General features: G+C 41.8%; 1 protein-coding gene and 2 long non-coding RNA genes across 5 annotated transcripts in view; 2 read left to right on the forward strand and 1 right to left on the reverse strand.

The window, feature by feature from the left end:
• Positions 1 to 15,744, reverse strand: part of ITPK1 (inositol-tetrakisphosphate 1-kinase) — a 125,739-nt gene that overhangs the window by 37,279 nt on the left and 72,716 nt on the right. The window lies entirely within an intron of this gene.
• On the forward strand, positions 558 to 7,553 carry LOC137446340 (uncharacterized). The gene is made up of 3 exons (XR_010988623.1): positions 558 to 1,120; positions 2,098 to 4,936; positions 7,232 to 7,553. It is a non-coding gene; the product is annotated as an uncharacterized lncRNA (long non-coding RNA).
• On the forward strand, positions 8,129 to 10,741 carry LOC137446341 (uncharacterized). The gene is made up of 3 exons (XR_010988624.1): positions 8,129 to 8,278; positions 8,947 to 9,108; positions 10,672 to 10,741. It is a non-coding gene; the product is annotated as an uncharacterized lncRNA (long non-coding RNA).

Below are 15,744 nucleotides of genomic sequence, written 5' to 3' on the forward strand. Positions count from 1 at the left end.
CATTGTCCAGCTTCTCATGCACCAGCACCCCCATGTCCTTTTCTGCAGGGCTGTTCTCAATTTCATCACCTCCCAGGATGTATTGATAAAGAGGATTGCCCTGACCTAGGGGCAGGGCCTTGCACTTGGCCTTATTGGACCATGCAAGTCTATTGGATGTGATATTCTCCTCAGCCCACTTCTCCAGCCTGTCCAGGTCTCTCTGGATGGCATCCTGTCCTTCAGTCTTATCAACCACACCACTCAGCTCAGTATCATCTGCAAACTTGCTGAGGGTGCACTCAATCAGCACTGGTCCCAGTACAGAGACCTGCAGGAAGCCACTTGTCACCCTTTTCCACCTAGACATCAAGCTGTTGACCACTACCCTTTGTATGCAATCATCCAACCAATTCCTTGTCCACTGAACAGTGCACAGAACTTCAGGAAGCCTTGTTACAAGTGGCAGATCCATCTCAATAGCATCTTACCCAGCCAACAGCTAGACATGTCTTACATGGTAAACACAACAGAAAAAATAGTAAATCCATCCTGTTTTAGGAATAGCAGTTCTCTGTTCAACTCATTCTATCAAAGTCTAGCTACAGCTCTTCACATTAAGCTTAATTGAAAAACAATATACAGTCTGATTTATTTTAACTACATTTGATGACATATCACCAGCCCACAGACCTTTCTTCTCTTACATCAAACTGACTTTAGAATATGCAGTACTTCATTTTGTGCAAACAAGTCATCCTACAGGACAAGGATCATTACACTAAATTATCATTAATTTTAATTACCTTACCATCTCAGCTCTGGATATGTCAACTAGCCCTAAAGACATGTTCTGTTTCAAACTACAAAGCAGTCTCTCTCTTCCAGACTGTTTTTGAAAGGCATGACATTTATTTAGCCCTAAAAGCAATAAGTATAAAGGAGAAAGCTAAATTACACCACTGAAATGGTAAAAACCAAGTTCACAGCAGTGTTAATTTTTCTTTTTCTTCTTCTTCTGGAAGCCTTCTTCCAAGAGGCTGCCCCTTGCAAGATAATCAAACTTACAGGCCCACAAGTACTTTTGGAGAGTAGCTGGTAAAGCAGAAAAGAGGAGTGTATGCTAGGGTGAACAGTGAATGTAAGTAAAGTGTTTTATTATGCAAACTTCTTCATGCTTCATCCCCAGGGCTCTTTTTACTGAGCATGTTTCATATTGATTGCCTGACAATCTGTACTGAATTTCCACAACCGCCTTCTGTCAACAAAGCCCAGCACTGACACTGGCCTCACTTTAACAGAGCGCACAAGATAGAAGACGACATTTAGCCAGGGGTCCCACCAGGTCTCTTGCACACCTCATATCACATGAAACACTTGAGTTTTCTGCTTTGCTTGAGGCAAACTGAATAGAGAAGAACTCTAGAGACAAGAACAGGACACTACAATTTTGGAGATGTTGACAGATGAGGATGGGGGGAAAAAAAAAAATCACTGCTTTAGTTTTTTTCTGCTTTGGGGAACATTTGGGATCTGAAGCCTAAATAGTATCTCTTCTCCTTGCTCTTGTTTGCCAGAAGTATTCTGCAATGGTGACACAAATACCACTGTCTGAACAACTACAAATTAGAAGTCTAGTAATTACACCCTGTGCAACATCGTATTACCAAGTACTGATCTCCTTCCCCAGCTTGGTGGGAAAAAGTGGCTATCAGCAGCGATTCAAGCTCGCTGTGGAATTAACTTAAAAATAGTTCAAACTGGCAGATCCTCAGTAGGCCAGAAATGCTCCTCAGTGGTGGCCCTGGCACAACTAAGAGTTAATAAAATGGAAAGGGAGAAATGTGCACATACTACCAGCCACTTAGAAGGCGAACAAGGTCTGTTAAGCTCCACATTCAGGTTTCGCATGTAGGTAAGGCATCTGCATTCACATGTTGGGACATACTGTCTGTTTCCAAGAATAAGCACTCTGCAGTGGAATTCATGTTCCAGTTTTGTACATCGTACAACCTAAAATTCAGGTGGCCTCAGGTTCTCTTACAAATAACCTTGTTTGATACTTGCATCTATTCAACTAGAGCAGATGTTCTGTAACCGCGTTTTTCTTTTCACCAGGGTTAGAAGAGAATGCACAAAGCTGCTTCCAGCACTGGTGAACACCTGGAACTGAGGACAAACAACCAAAAACTGCTTCATTTGCTCTTAGTATCCCTTTTTAGCACGCTATTTGATACAGACAAAGAAAACAGATATGATTTTAGTTTTAATTTAATTTATTTTAAATACTTTGTTTTTCATTGCCTGTTCTCCTAACTATGCAACTGCTATGGTCATGCCCTGACAGGAGGATTCTGATTTGTAAATACCTGTTCTCTCACTACTTTGTAAGAACTGGCATTAAGTTCTATCAAATAATTTGCCGAATAATTAGGTTTTAAATAGCTTCACAAAACCCCCAAAGCTGCTCAAACTTTAATTACTCACTTCTTTTGCAATACCCCTTTCAAAAATCAGTGTGAGGACTAGCAATTTACTCTCAGGATTATCAATGCAGCTCCATTACATAGCCTGAATTTTCTATTCCTCTGAATTTGCCTTCTCTCACTCACGTTCCCTGCCCTGTTTTTTAAGGGAAACAGGTGAATAACCTCCTGGAAAGGATCTCTGCTCAATCTCACATTCACAGATCATGAAGCCAGAAAGAAAAAGGCAGGAAATAACAGAACAACAATGAAAAGTCAGAAAACTGAAATTCTCCTGCAGCATCATCCCACATCAAAAGGCAGTGAACTCACAGATCTGACCCACAAATGTTAGTTAGAATCAAATCAGTGGGATGAGAAGTGCTGGAAGTAAACCAGGATGGTCTGAGTAATTCTACTAATCTTCCATTTGCCTTTTGTAAAACAACAAACTATCCCTAGTGCACCCAGACCAGGGGTGAATCAAAGCAGAGCTACAGACCACAATTCTCACCTCATGTGTAGCACAGAAATGAGATTTGGGACTCGCTAAGAAAATAGAATACTTTTAACCTGAACACTGCAATTGTTCTGCTTCTTAAAATCAATATATATTCCTTCCCACTCCAGTTCTCTAGAATAGTGAAGGCTCTGCAGGAGTCCCAGGGAGCAGGCAGGCTGGTGTTTCTGGGGACAGAAGGAGATGGACACAAAAAAAACAAACTACTCTGCCATGTGAGACAGGTCTCACTCCTTCAGAGCGGTCTGAGCACTCCTGCCTTGCTGTTCTGTGCACTGTAATTTTCTTCAGTCTCAGCGTCTGAATTAGGTTCTGCAGAGTTTGGCTGTTAGTAATAGGTCTAACAAGCTGCAGTTTCATTTCTTTGTAGCAACAGAATTCACTGCAGTTCTCAGTTCAATCTCGTTTTTCACCTTGAAACAGGCGGTGCAGAAATAAACTCAAGACATATGAAGGTCATTAAATCAGGCTGAGGGACTGGTGGATTGGGCACAGATGACATCCATCACTTGACAGAAGAACCTAAGGCAAAACTGGGATTTGTGCAAGTAAAGATTGCTCATTTCTAAAAATTAAATCAATCCTGAGATGCCAGTAAGGCTTTCTAATGCACGCTTACTACTTACCCTCTTCAGCACTGCTGTTAGCTGCACCACTCACTCCCTTCTCACTTGCTTCAATTCAGTTTGCTTAGTACAAGCCTGCACATAAACTAATCTTCTCCCCTGTGCTGTGCTCTCGTGACATCCTTTTTCTTAATTATTATTTTTTAAAAAAGCTCAAATGCACTTGGACTTTTCTGTGACCAGAATATTTCAGTCCAGAAGGACTGTGGTTTTTTTCATTTGTGTGTCAGTTTTTGTTGGTGGTAGTTATTTGTTTTGGTGTGGTGGTGTGGGCTTTTTTTCTGTAGCTCTTTGGGGTTTGCTGTGTTCTGTTTTTCAGTGAAGATACCTGGATTCAGGGGACTGACTAAAGCATAGATCTTGCAAGTCTGAAGAACTCTGCCTCACATACCAACAGGTCATCTGTTCATCCCTACTTTTTTCCTTCCCAGTTAAAAAAATACACCTTCTCCTAATAACTACACAACCAGGACGTTCATACTACTCAGTGTTTCAGCTTTAAGCATTTCTACAAAGTGGCTGTGAAATCTAAACTGTAAAGGACTGAAGCATTCAACTCTATGCTTATGCTCATAGCACAATGACAGACTATTAAGATATTTAGCTTAAACCCTTTTAAGGATTGAAGCCGTAAAGGAGCAGTACCAACCCTCAGCACTTCACAGTTGATTGAAAAATTGAGAAGAATTCTCCCTATCTCTCTTCGAATTTTCTAGATATTGGAGAAATGACTAAGCCATGAAACAGTTGAAATTATGCTATAAAAGAAAGCTCAAAATAGGTCTAGGAACTCTCATTCTACTCCATTTTGAGCAAATACCTTAGGAACTGCACGTCAAGACACTTCTATAATCATCAAGTGAACAATATTATTTATGGCAAGATTTATATAACCACCTACACATGGGAAGCTCAGCATGGCATATTTTTAGCATCAGATACTGCAGGCTTCAAAATTGTGACGAACCCTGAATGTTTAAAGAAAACAGGTCACAGCTCAGAATTCAGCTTTCATTAAGTTCAGTTTCAAAGCATTTCCTTTGTGTACAGCTACGATTAAAAGCTAGGTGGGCACTATGGAAGTCTTACTGTTTGTCCCTAACATCATAGGGCCACTTCCATTACAGTGGCATTGGAAGGTGAGTATTTCAAGCATGTGTAAAACACATGACGAGAGGTAGTGTCTCCCTCAGAGAAGTTTCAAATCAAACAAGAGGACTGATGAAGGCCAGAGGTGTGAAATGAAGAAACATGGGGATAGAGAAACTACTATCTACCCACACACCATTGGAAAGCCTTGGAACACGTTCAAGCCCTTCAAGACTCAACACACTCGGGTTCTACAGGTTTGTCTTTGAACAACTTCAAATCTCTCTCTGTACTTTCCTGGCTTCCACAATACCCTTGCTCTAAAGAATATTATGATGGGACATATTTTAGATTAATAATACATGCCCTACAGCCACTAAAACTACACATCAGCGCCTTAGTCTTCAGAAGCTGCAGTACCTAGTCTTTAAAAGTTGCAGTACATGGTGTATGCAAGGGGGGGAATAAAATCACAGCACGAACCAGAAAATGTTTGGGGAGAAACTTAAGTTGTTATTTTAATGGATTGGGGGGGGAAATAAATAAAAGAGAGAAAAGAGAGAAGAGGAAGCCTACTTAAGTTTAGGTTTCCAAGAAAACAAACCTCACCAAAAGCCTGAATAAATCAAGTATGGAAAGTTATTACAAGAAATTCTCTCAGACAAAATAATACAAAAAATAAAGACTGCATGAGAGCACAGAAGGACAAGGGATTTAAACCATCCACATATGACAAGACAAATTAAATTCCATAAAAAATATATTTGTTATACTCTTCAGTTCCAGGCAGAAATTTTTCCTTTCACTGCAACTAAACTAAACATTAATGATCTGATGCAATACAGTAACATAGATGGTTTAAAAAACATACCTAAAATGCGGTATAATTACATTTAGGAGACAATTTTGTTTTCCTAGCCCTAAAACAGAAGAGGAAAAAAGGGATTTTAGGATTAGAGAAGTACAACGGGCTTATTTTCTTAAAGATAAAAATCTTTGTGGTAAATCAAAGATATAAATAAGAAAGATAAGGCAAGTGCTGCCAGATGCAGAGAAGTATGTGCATGGCTAGATGTGATTCTTATCCCATAAATGCTTTGAATCCCAGCTCTGTCTCAACATTAGCTGGGTTGTGTGTGCTAATGTTCAGAGCTCCAATAAAAGGTGAAATGGCCAATGCCTACAGAAATCAATGTTGTTAAAGAAGGTGGTGATTATTTTTGTGGGTAAACCTGACTGTGGGTCAATTTAGACTTGAAATTAGAAGGGATTCCTAACTGTATTCAGGCTCTTGAGCCATCTGCCAGCTGAAGTCAGCGGAGAGCAGAATGAAGCCTCCATAATCCAAGGGGAAATGTTTAGCAATCTGCTATACCATTTAGACAGGGCCAGGCAGCATCCACCCAAAGGTACTGAGGGAACTGGCAAAATGTTCACCAAGCCACTTCCCCTATCTTTTCCCTCAGCAACAGCTTAGGTAGCTACCACTGCTTCATCCGGTCTATGAAGTCAATCACAACCTGACAGGTCTTCACAAACCAACCATCTAAGGTCCTCCATCCATACCTGTCTCCAGAGAGCAACCTACACCTGTGTTTGACACAAGAACTACAATTGTTTCACCTCCTCAGTTACATAAAAGTTTCTCTAACCACTCAAACAACAGCACTGGTTACACTTCTTCAGCCTGTTTTACAAAGGATCTGTCTTAATCCAGAACCATGTACTTAAAAATAATCACTCTCAGGAGTAAGGCAAGAGGGAAGAGGCAAAATGCTGCACGATCTTGGCTCAGGATAGGCATGCACTTGCAAAGAGTTGCATCCACTGAGCATGTCCTGCAAGAGGTGCAATTGCCATTTGGAATGGTAACCCTCCCCCAACACCCACGCACACACATAGTTGTACAGTTCATCCCTCCTCCCACACAGGACGTTGTGCAAGAGCATCCACATCAGAGCTGTCATTTACTGGAAAAGCAGCACACCTAATGCAGACAAGCCCGAAGACCTTCCTAGATGGGACTTTTCCAGAGCAGTTTGTGTTTCACTTTTGCATGTAACTAGTTTACAGCTATAGCAGGTCCTTAATGTCAAGTTTGAAACAAGCCACACTGCCTGCAACAGGGCTCCCGCTTTCATCATAGGTGTGACGCAAGATGCTTTCAGTGAAGCATAAAGCAAACCTCTTAACTCATACAGGTGTCCAAAAGAACAACTCACCTTTGACCCAAGGACTCTTGAGCCAGAAGGCTTTGGAGTAAGAGTGGGAAAGGATGGGGAGGAAAAGAGGAGATATTTTCCCCTCCTCTTCTCTAAATTCTGCAATCTCAAAAATGGTGACTCTCTTCACAACCTCTTTCAGGTTCATTATAAATGATAATTTCTTCAGTGAAAATAAAACTGATGTTTTCTGATCTCTTCTAATATTATTTTCTTTCAAAATACTGAAAACCAAAAGCAGTTACAGATAGCTCTAGTGCCTAGGACATGATGTTTGAGGTCTCCTCCAACCTTGGTGATACTGTGATACTGTGATTTACTTTCCCACAGCACAGGACCTTGAAGAGAAGCATCATGATTATGGAATTGCCCGGTACTTCATGAGCAACTCATCAAATGGGAAGGTATGTAAACATTATGGGGCAGCACTGGAAGACACAACACTCAGGACAACAAAACCTAGCTAATGTTTTGTAGCACTTCTGCTATCTAGGTAAATACTTTTCAAGATTTAGCAGTTCAAGTGGCAGCCTAACAACTGAATAGAAAACTCGTCAAAATTCAAGACAACTGCAATAAACTGTAAGCACAGATTTTGCTTCCAAAACACATTCTGGATTCTGAGTTGCAAAGGCAGCAGAAATCAAGCAAACCAAACCCCATCTGCAATCTAGTGTACCTGCATGACAACCTAGAACAGATCCATAGAATGACAAAGAATTTATGGTGGAATTCATTTCCCTGAACCAAAATACAAGGAAAGTGCATCCACGCTGACTAGCTTTTCTGCTGGAACTATTCCTCCCAAAGTGCATCTGACTTTCTGCCAAAACTAGCAGGTTTTTGTTGCCTTTTTTTTCTTTTCTTTTTTTTTTTTAATTTCTTCAATAGGAATTAAAAAACTGTCCCCAAGAGTAACAATACCATCAGCCAATTACACTGTACTAGAAATCAGTTGCTGTGATACATTTCTTCTAGAAAACCAACACTAATTGCTCAATACTGAAGTAACTTCAGTTTATCTTCTGGCAAATGCTTGTAGGAATTCCCAAATCAGCAATTAGCATCTGTCCCATTGTGCTTCTCTGCCTAATATCTTATGCAAATTACACAATTTATAGCTTTAGATTTAATGTGTGGCTGCCTAATGCTGCAAGGCAAGAGGAGCCTGCTGATTAAGGAATGCATCACTCAACTGCCTCACCCTTGTGAAGCAAGTGACAAACTCATTCCACAGATTTTCTCCACCAGGAAATAAATCCTTGCTCCTGCCCCACCATGGTCACATGAACAGGTGCAGCCACCCCACAGCTCCTCTCTCAGCATCCCAAAAAAGAAGAATGAAGCCATCTTTAACCCAGAAGTCACATAGCCAAAGTAATGTGACCGTCCCGCTAAAACATACTGCTGATCCCTGCAGAATCAGCTTTGCTTCCTTTACAGAAATGCAGTGTCACAGACTCACAGAATTGTTAAGGTTGGAAGGGACCTCAAGGATCATCTAGCTACAACCCCCCTGCCATGGGCAGGGACATCTCACACTAGATCAGGTTGCCCAAAGCCGCATCCAGTCTGGCCTTAAAAACCTCCAGGAATAGGACTTCCACCACCTCCCTGGGCAACCTGTGCCAGTGTCTCACCACTCTCATGGGGAAGAACTTCTTCCTAACATCCAATCTGAATCTACCCATTTCTATTTTTTTTCCATTCCCCCTACCTGACACCCTAAAAACTCCCTCACCAGCTTTCTTTCTTGTAGGCCCCCTTAAGATACTGGAAGGCCATAATTAAGTCTCCTCAGAGCCTTCTCTTCTCCAGACTGAACAGCCCCAACTCCTTCAGTCTGTTCTCAGAGGAGAGCAGCTCCAGCCCTCTAATCATCCTCATGGCCCTTCTCTGGACATGCTCCAGAATGTCCAGATCCTTCCTGTAATAGGGGCTCCAGAACTGGACACAGTTAGGGGTTCTGTCTAGCACTCTGAGAGATGAAATGATAAAAATGTTTTCTATATTCTTCTCTGAACTTTGCGTCTTTTGGACTGCAGATTCGGCTTGAACAATAGCAAGCCGATGCATCTGAGTAGGCCAGAGGCAGCAGGCCAGCAAACTGCTTCTCCTGGATGCAAGAACGGAGACTGTGTTCATCGTTTCAAGAAAGGCTCTCAGCCCTCTGGTCCCTCCCACCTACGCTGGGACAGAGCTGACAGGTAAAAGTAATGAAAACCTGAGAAGGGGAAAAAGAGGCAGGAAGGGAAAGGAGTCTGTTTGTACTTTCTGTTTATGAAATGGCTAACTTACAGCATTCTTATCTTAGAAAATCCTTTTGTAAATTATCTGAACAAGAGCTTGCAATGGTACAAGAGAGGAGGTTCCAGGTTCCCTTTGTGGCTTCTTGCCTTTTTTTCCTGCCACCTCTCTCAGGATGGGAGTAGTCCTATAGAAGCAGCTGTCTACTTTACATTTCAAAGCCAGGGCTTCTTTACTGTACCACTGAAACACCCATTCCACTTTGTCAACTCCATCCTAAATGAAGGGTCCTGCATCTGGGTCGAGGCAATCCCAGGCACAAATACAGGCTGGGCAGTGACTGGCTGCAGAGTAGCCCTGAGGAGAGAGACTTGGGGGTGCTGGTGGACAAAAAGCTCAACAGGAGCTCTCAATGTGCACTTGCAGCCCGCAAAGCCAATCAGATCCTGGGCTGCATCAGGAGAAGTGTGGCTAGCAGGTCGAGGGAGGTGATCCTCTCCCTCTACTCAGCCCTGGTGAGACCCCACCTGGAGTACTGTGTCCAGTTCTGGAGCCCCTATTACAAGAGGGATGTGGAGGTGCTGGAACGTGTCCAGAGAAGGGCCACAAGGATGATCAGAGGGCTGGAGCACCTCTCCTATGAGGGCAGACTGAAGGAGTTGGGGCTGTTCAGTCTGCAGAAGAGAAGGCTCCGAGGTGACCTAATTGTCGCCTTCCAGTATCTGAAGGGGGCCTACAGGAAGGCTGGGGAAGGACTTCTCAGGATCTCAGGTAGTGATAGGACTAGGGGGAATGGAATGAAGCTGGAGGTGGGGAGATTCAGGCTAGATGTGAGGAGGAGGTTCTTCACCATGAGAGTAGTGAGACCCTGGAATGGGTTGTCCAGGGAGGTGGTCGAGGCCCCGTCCCTGGGGGTGTTTAAGAGCAGGCTGGATGAGGCTCTGTCCAGCCTGATCTAGTGTGGGGTGTCCCTGCCCATGGCAGGGGGGTTGGAACTAGATGATCCTTGTGGTCCCTTCCAACCCTGAATGAAACTATGAGAAAGATGTCACGTAACACCTCTGTAGGTCAGAAGTCCCTCAGTCTTTACAGTTTGAGACGGTAGGGCTGAGACCAGTGCTGACAGGCAGGGTACAGAAGACTGCCACGAGCAGCAGTGCTGTGTGCTTATGTGCTATGGACAAAATCCTTCAGTCACAAAGATCATTAATTCCATTCCAGTTACTTCTCTCCATGCATGTATACCAGTTTTCAGACAGAAATTACAAGGCAGTGAGTGAACATGCACCCTGCTTGAAGCCAGGTAATGAGACATCTGTTTGCATGCATTCTTGGTGAAAAGAGAGCATACAATCGACAAGGGAGAGTTTTGCATTCAAAAACCAGAGCAGTTATTTGCAGTAGTTAACATTAGCCCTCTAACTTAAATGCTTTACTGAATCATCCCTACACAAACAAATAGGCTCAGGTGTGTGATTTAGAGTCTTTAAATTAACATCAGATTTTTCCTTTCTTTGTATTAGGAACTTCAAATAAAAGTAGAGGTGCATGAAGTCAACCTATGTGACTATTATTCTTCCTCCCTTCTGATCCAAACTGCTATGAAAAGTAGGCCACAGAGAGTAGAGGCCACAGTTTCAAAAGGTGAATGTACAACTATGTATATACAGCTATTTTCAGGCACTTGTAACCGAGTGGCCTGCTTTGGAGAATTTCTGGGTATGCACCACTCCAGCAATGTACATGCTCCAAAAACTTCCAAAAAAATGAAACTTGACTACCTACTTTGGCACTGAATTGTAAATACCCAGCTTTCTATTCAACAACTGATCCACAATTTCTGTTAAAACACCACCTACATAGATTGCTCAGCATCAGAGGCTCACTATATCAGAGTAAGTGTATGGAAAAGAGGTTCCTGTCCAGAAAAATATGGCCCAAAGGAAAGAGGCAAATGTGTGTCAAGAGAAAACTGAGGTGCACAGGGGCAACATGCAGTACCCAAAGTCACACAGCGAGTCAGAAGCACAAAGCAGAAAACTCTGAGCCCCAAATCAAGTGCCTTACCCGTTACATCATGCTGAGCCTCTCTCACAGTCACAAAAGATACATGCAGTTGGTCAAGGAGTATTTCTAAGACAGACAGAATCTGATAAAAAGAAATCCAAGGAAAAGAGAAGGATGCAATGATTTGTTCTGTAATATGCCCCAAAATCAGAAAGGAGAGCACACAGCAGATACAGGATCTCACAGAAAAGTAAACAATCAAACATAAATTAACTCAGTTACATGCTGGGATGAAAATATCTCAGCTAAAGGGTTTTATACTATTTAGAGTGTCCCAAGAGAATAGTTGCCATACTTCAAAACAGACTATTAGAAGACAGGGAAATTCAAGAGTCACAGCCTGACTCATGCAGAAGTTCTGTTGTCTAGAGGAACCCCACAAAGACTTGTTTCTGTAGACACTTCAGATTTGGGAGTTAAAGAATCTAAAAATCAAGGAAATTTTAAAATCATGGGGAAAACCCAGGTGGAATTGGTCAGGTAAATGAACTCCAGGGTCTGCAATATCTGAAGTTCAAACATTATTGAAGAAAACTAAGCCATTTGATGCAGTAAAGGAAGCTGAGTAGCAGATGGGAACACTAGCTAAGTAGAACACTAAGTAGTATATTTACCCCAGTTGTGGCTTAAATCCTTCCATTTATTCTTCCACAGCTGAGGAAGCTGAGATTGTTTAGCCTGGAGAAGAGGAGGCTTAGGGGAGACCTTATTGCTGTCTACAACTACCTGAAGGATGGTTGTGGCCAGGAGGGGGTTGGTCTCTTCTCCCAGGCAACCAGCACCAGAACAAGAGGACACAGTCTCAAGCTGTGCCAGGGGAAGTTTAGGCTCAAGGTGAGGAGAAAGCTCTTCACAGAGAGAGTTGTTAGCCATTGGAATGGGCTGCCCAGGGAGGTGATGGAGTCACCATCCCTGGAGGTGTTCAAGTGGGCACTGGATGTGGCACTTGGTGCCATGGTTTAGTAGTCATGAGGTCTTGGGTGACAGGTTGATGCTCTTTGAGGTCTCTTTCAACCTTATTGATTCTATGATATTATTACTTGCAAGATATGTAGGGACTTCTAAAATGCTTTAATCTTAACATGAACAATGTCATGCAAACAGGCTAGTTAGTTCCTAGTCACAGTGATTATCTATTAGCAACTGAAGCATAATTTTAAAAGCTGTATCTTCAATTCTGAGGCTGCTGGATCACAGCCTTACAACACAGCATCAGAGAACTTAGTTATTTATGAGGTTAAAGCTCAAAAAAAGGTTGACACAGCTCCAACCATACAATACACCTCTAAAATTGAAATTACCATGAAATAATTCTCCTAATCTCACACCAAACATTACCAAAACCTGATCTTCTATATCACAGGCAATTCTTCACAGATAAGTAAACAAAACAATTTAGCTGCTGAAAGAACTCAACTGCTATACCAAAAACTCTGTTGAGTAATTTATTTCAAGACTGACCTGCCAGCTGTGTAGGATAGAAGTTGGGAATGCAAGCTTTATTTTTTTCAAAGACTCAGAACCTAAGGTTTTTAGAGCTTGCTCTCAAAATAACAGAGAACAGGAAAAGAGGAAGTCACAGCCCTCGTCAGACTATTACTTCCAAAAAAGATTCCATTCTAATCAGTGCTAAAATAAAAGTATCTCTCCTGGCCACCCACCCCTCCACCCTCCCACACCTCCCCCCAGAATACCATTTCACTTCCTTTCAAGAGAGCCATCACTATCTAGACTGAAGAAAACAACAACCTCTCCAAGTCTTCTCAGCAACTGCTAGCTGCACACTAGCACACAAGGTTCAAGGTGAATCCTGGTGCAGGTTGCCCAGAGAGATCATGCAATCATACACAAAACCCAAGTGGACATGGACACAGGGAACCTGCTCTAGAGAACCCTTCTTTAAGCAGGGAATTGGACTCTATGATCTCAAGAGGTCTCTCCCAACCTCTATGATTCTGAAAATCTGTGAACCTTATATTTCCACAAGTCTAGAACAGAGAAAATCAAAGTTCAACCTTGTGCTTTCCCTGAGGCTACATACACAACTCCTGCCTAGTCACTGTTTCTCCTCCACCTCAGTTCCTTCAGTGGCTACAGACTGCACTAGCAAAAACAAGGGGAGTGCCACAAAGCATCTTTCTGACTCTTTCTCAGGGGGCTGGATCAAAGTACTTATCACTCAAATACTTGACTCAATAAAGAGCAAGCTACAGGACTGTCAAAAAGCCTAACAATGTCCAGATGCCCAGTTTTCAGATGCTTTAAATAAGGAGTTCTTTCAGGAAGCATGGAGAACTCACTGTCAAAAGGACAGCCAAGGCATTAGCTTAGACATTTAAAGAGAATTAAATTTAAAATAAAGCTATTTATCTAACATGGGGCCTGTTGCTGCAGAACACAGTCACCTCAGCAACATCTGCTGTTTTCAAAGTTGCAGGCCACACATAGGAAGGAGAATTCAGCACCATAAAAACTGGAGTCAGTAGAGCATGTGGTCAACCTTCCTTGAACCCAAATAGTGCAAATCTTTGTTTTTATGGTTCTTGTAAGGTCTATAGGCATGAAATTAAGTCCAAACCGAAAATCATAAAGATTATACTTATTCATAACTTCTTTTAAGAATAGAGGTAATGATTCCCTGAATCCAGAATTAGTTTGCCAACAGTAGAAGGTTTCTCTTTACACACATGCTCAACACTCCAGAGTTCATGGCATTCCTTTGAAAGATACAATCCCTTGCACTGAATTTAACTCATCACGTTAGTTCTGTATCCTGTGACCACTTGGGCTCTCTATTTAAAAAGACTTCCTAGCTAAAGATTCAGATTTCATTTTCTTGGTAGTGACTTCCATTTTGAAATCCCAGAACAAGAAAGATGTGGCTTCTAAGATCTCATGCCATTCACAGAAGTATTTTGCTTCTGTTTCAGTTTTCTAAGTGCTCATGGCCTTGGGATATGACATAACAGCTGCGAAGTAGAAAACAGAATTTAGCAGGTGAAAATAAGGAGTGGGGAAACCCCCACAACACTGTCTAGAGGGATGTAACTGTTTTCTTGCTGCAGATCACCGTGTGCTGGAATACAGAGGCTTAGGTTACTCAACTCTCCTGTGACTTCCCTTGCTAAATAGGAAATTGGTTCAAGGTCTCTGTCAGGATGCTTCTCATGATGACACAGAAATAAGATGAGATTTGAGGAGGATGTGTTGGGTGGGTGGACACAGGAACAGGGGAGATATGGTCACCTAACACTGCAGCTAGTGAGAATAGGTGAAATTTTTCATTGCTTTATTCCTCAACTTTATTACAGCTTCTCTTTAAAAGACCAGCTTTAACTGGATACAAACCTATTTTTTTCATTTTCCTCTTTAAACATTTATTCCTTTTTCTCTTCAGGTTGACCAGTGGATGAAATATGTGCAAGACAAACCACGTGCAAAAACTGGATACTCTCCTGAACGCTGTTCTCATAGACATAACAATAAGAGCAATCTAAGAAAAAAACCCAAACAACCTATGGAATCTCTCCGCTGCTAGGACAAAGTCCCAACCACTTCCTCAGAGCTCAGGTTTTCCTCAGCACCACTCTCACTCACAGGCAGCAATAATCACTCAAAAAACAAAAAAAGTCTTTTTGAACTAATTGAACATTTTCTTCTACAGAGATTCCAAGAGACAAAGAAGAGTGTGGAGAATTATTAGCCTTACTTTTACATAAAGACACTGCCAATGGGGCCAGGCAGGTCAGATGCAAACAGTCTGTCAATACATCCAGAATCATAAGGGGTTCATCAGTCTGTATTTTTACCTGCTCGTCAAGATAGCAACAACACAACCACAACAGTGATTCCCATAACACCCTTTAAAACATAGCTCAGTAATGTAATTTCTTTCAAGTATTTCTAACATATGAAAGCTACATCAAGAGCTACTCTAGATTTAAACTCAAAAGCCAACAAATGTGTCAAGAATATGGCACTAACAGAAGTAGAAAAGGAATGAAAGATTTTACTTAACCCAACAGTTAAAATGGTTAAAATTGTAAGATAGTAGAACTCTTCAAGTTAGAAAGGCATGATTTCTGAACATGGCAATACAGCTCAGATTATGATAGTTAAAGGCAACAGTCCACATCAGGTACACCAGAAGCGCATTTATCTTCCTCTTAGTAATTAATTTATGCAATAGGCTTCCAGTGCTTCTCAAAAATTTTATTTACAATTTAATTGCTCTCAGTCCTTCCAAACCCAATTTTATTCCTTCCATAAATCTCTCTCACATTCAGGCCTCAGGACTCTTTTTACAAGCTGCTAAGTTTGTGCGGTCATTTCAATTTGCCAGCACACATAAAAAGACAACGTTTGCCAGATTTCTGGGAGTGAGTACTCACTGTAGTAAACATGCTCCTCATTAAATCCACATTGTATTTTCAAGCAGATTCAAACCTCTTTTTTGTAGATGGAAAACAAAGATCATGGGATTCCAGAGGGCAATGCTGTGACACAGGAACACTTCAATGTTTGTGCTC

The sequence above is a fragment of the Melanerpes formicivorus genome, unplaced genomic scaffold, assembly GCF_026170545.1.
Source record: "Melanerpes formicivorus ecotype bairdi unplaced genomic scaffold, bMelFor1.0.p_v2 SCAF_17, whole genome shotgun sequence".
In the NCBI taxonomy this organism is placed as follows: domain Eukaryota; kingdom Metazoa; phylum Chordata; class Aves; order Piciformes; family Picidae; genus Melanerpes; species Melanerpes formicivorus.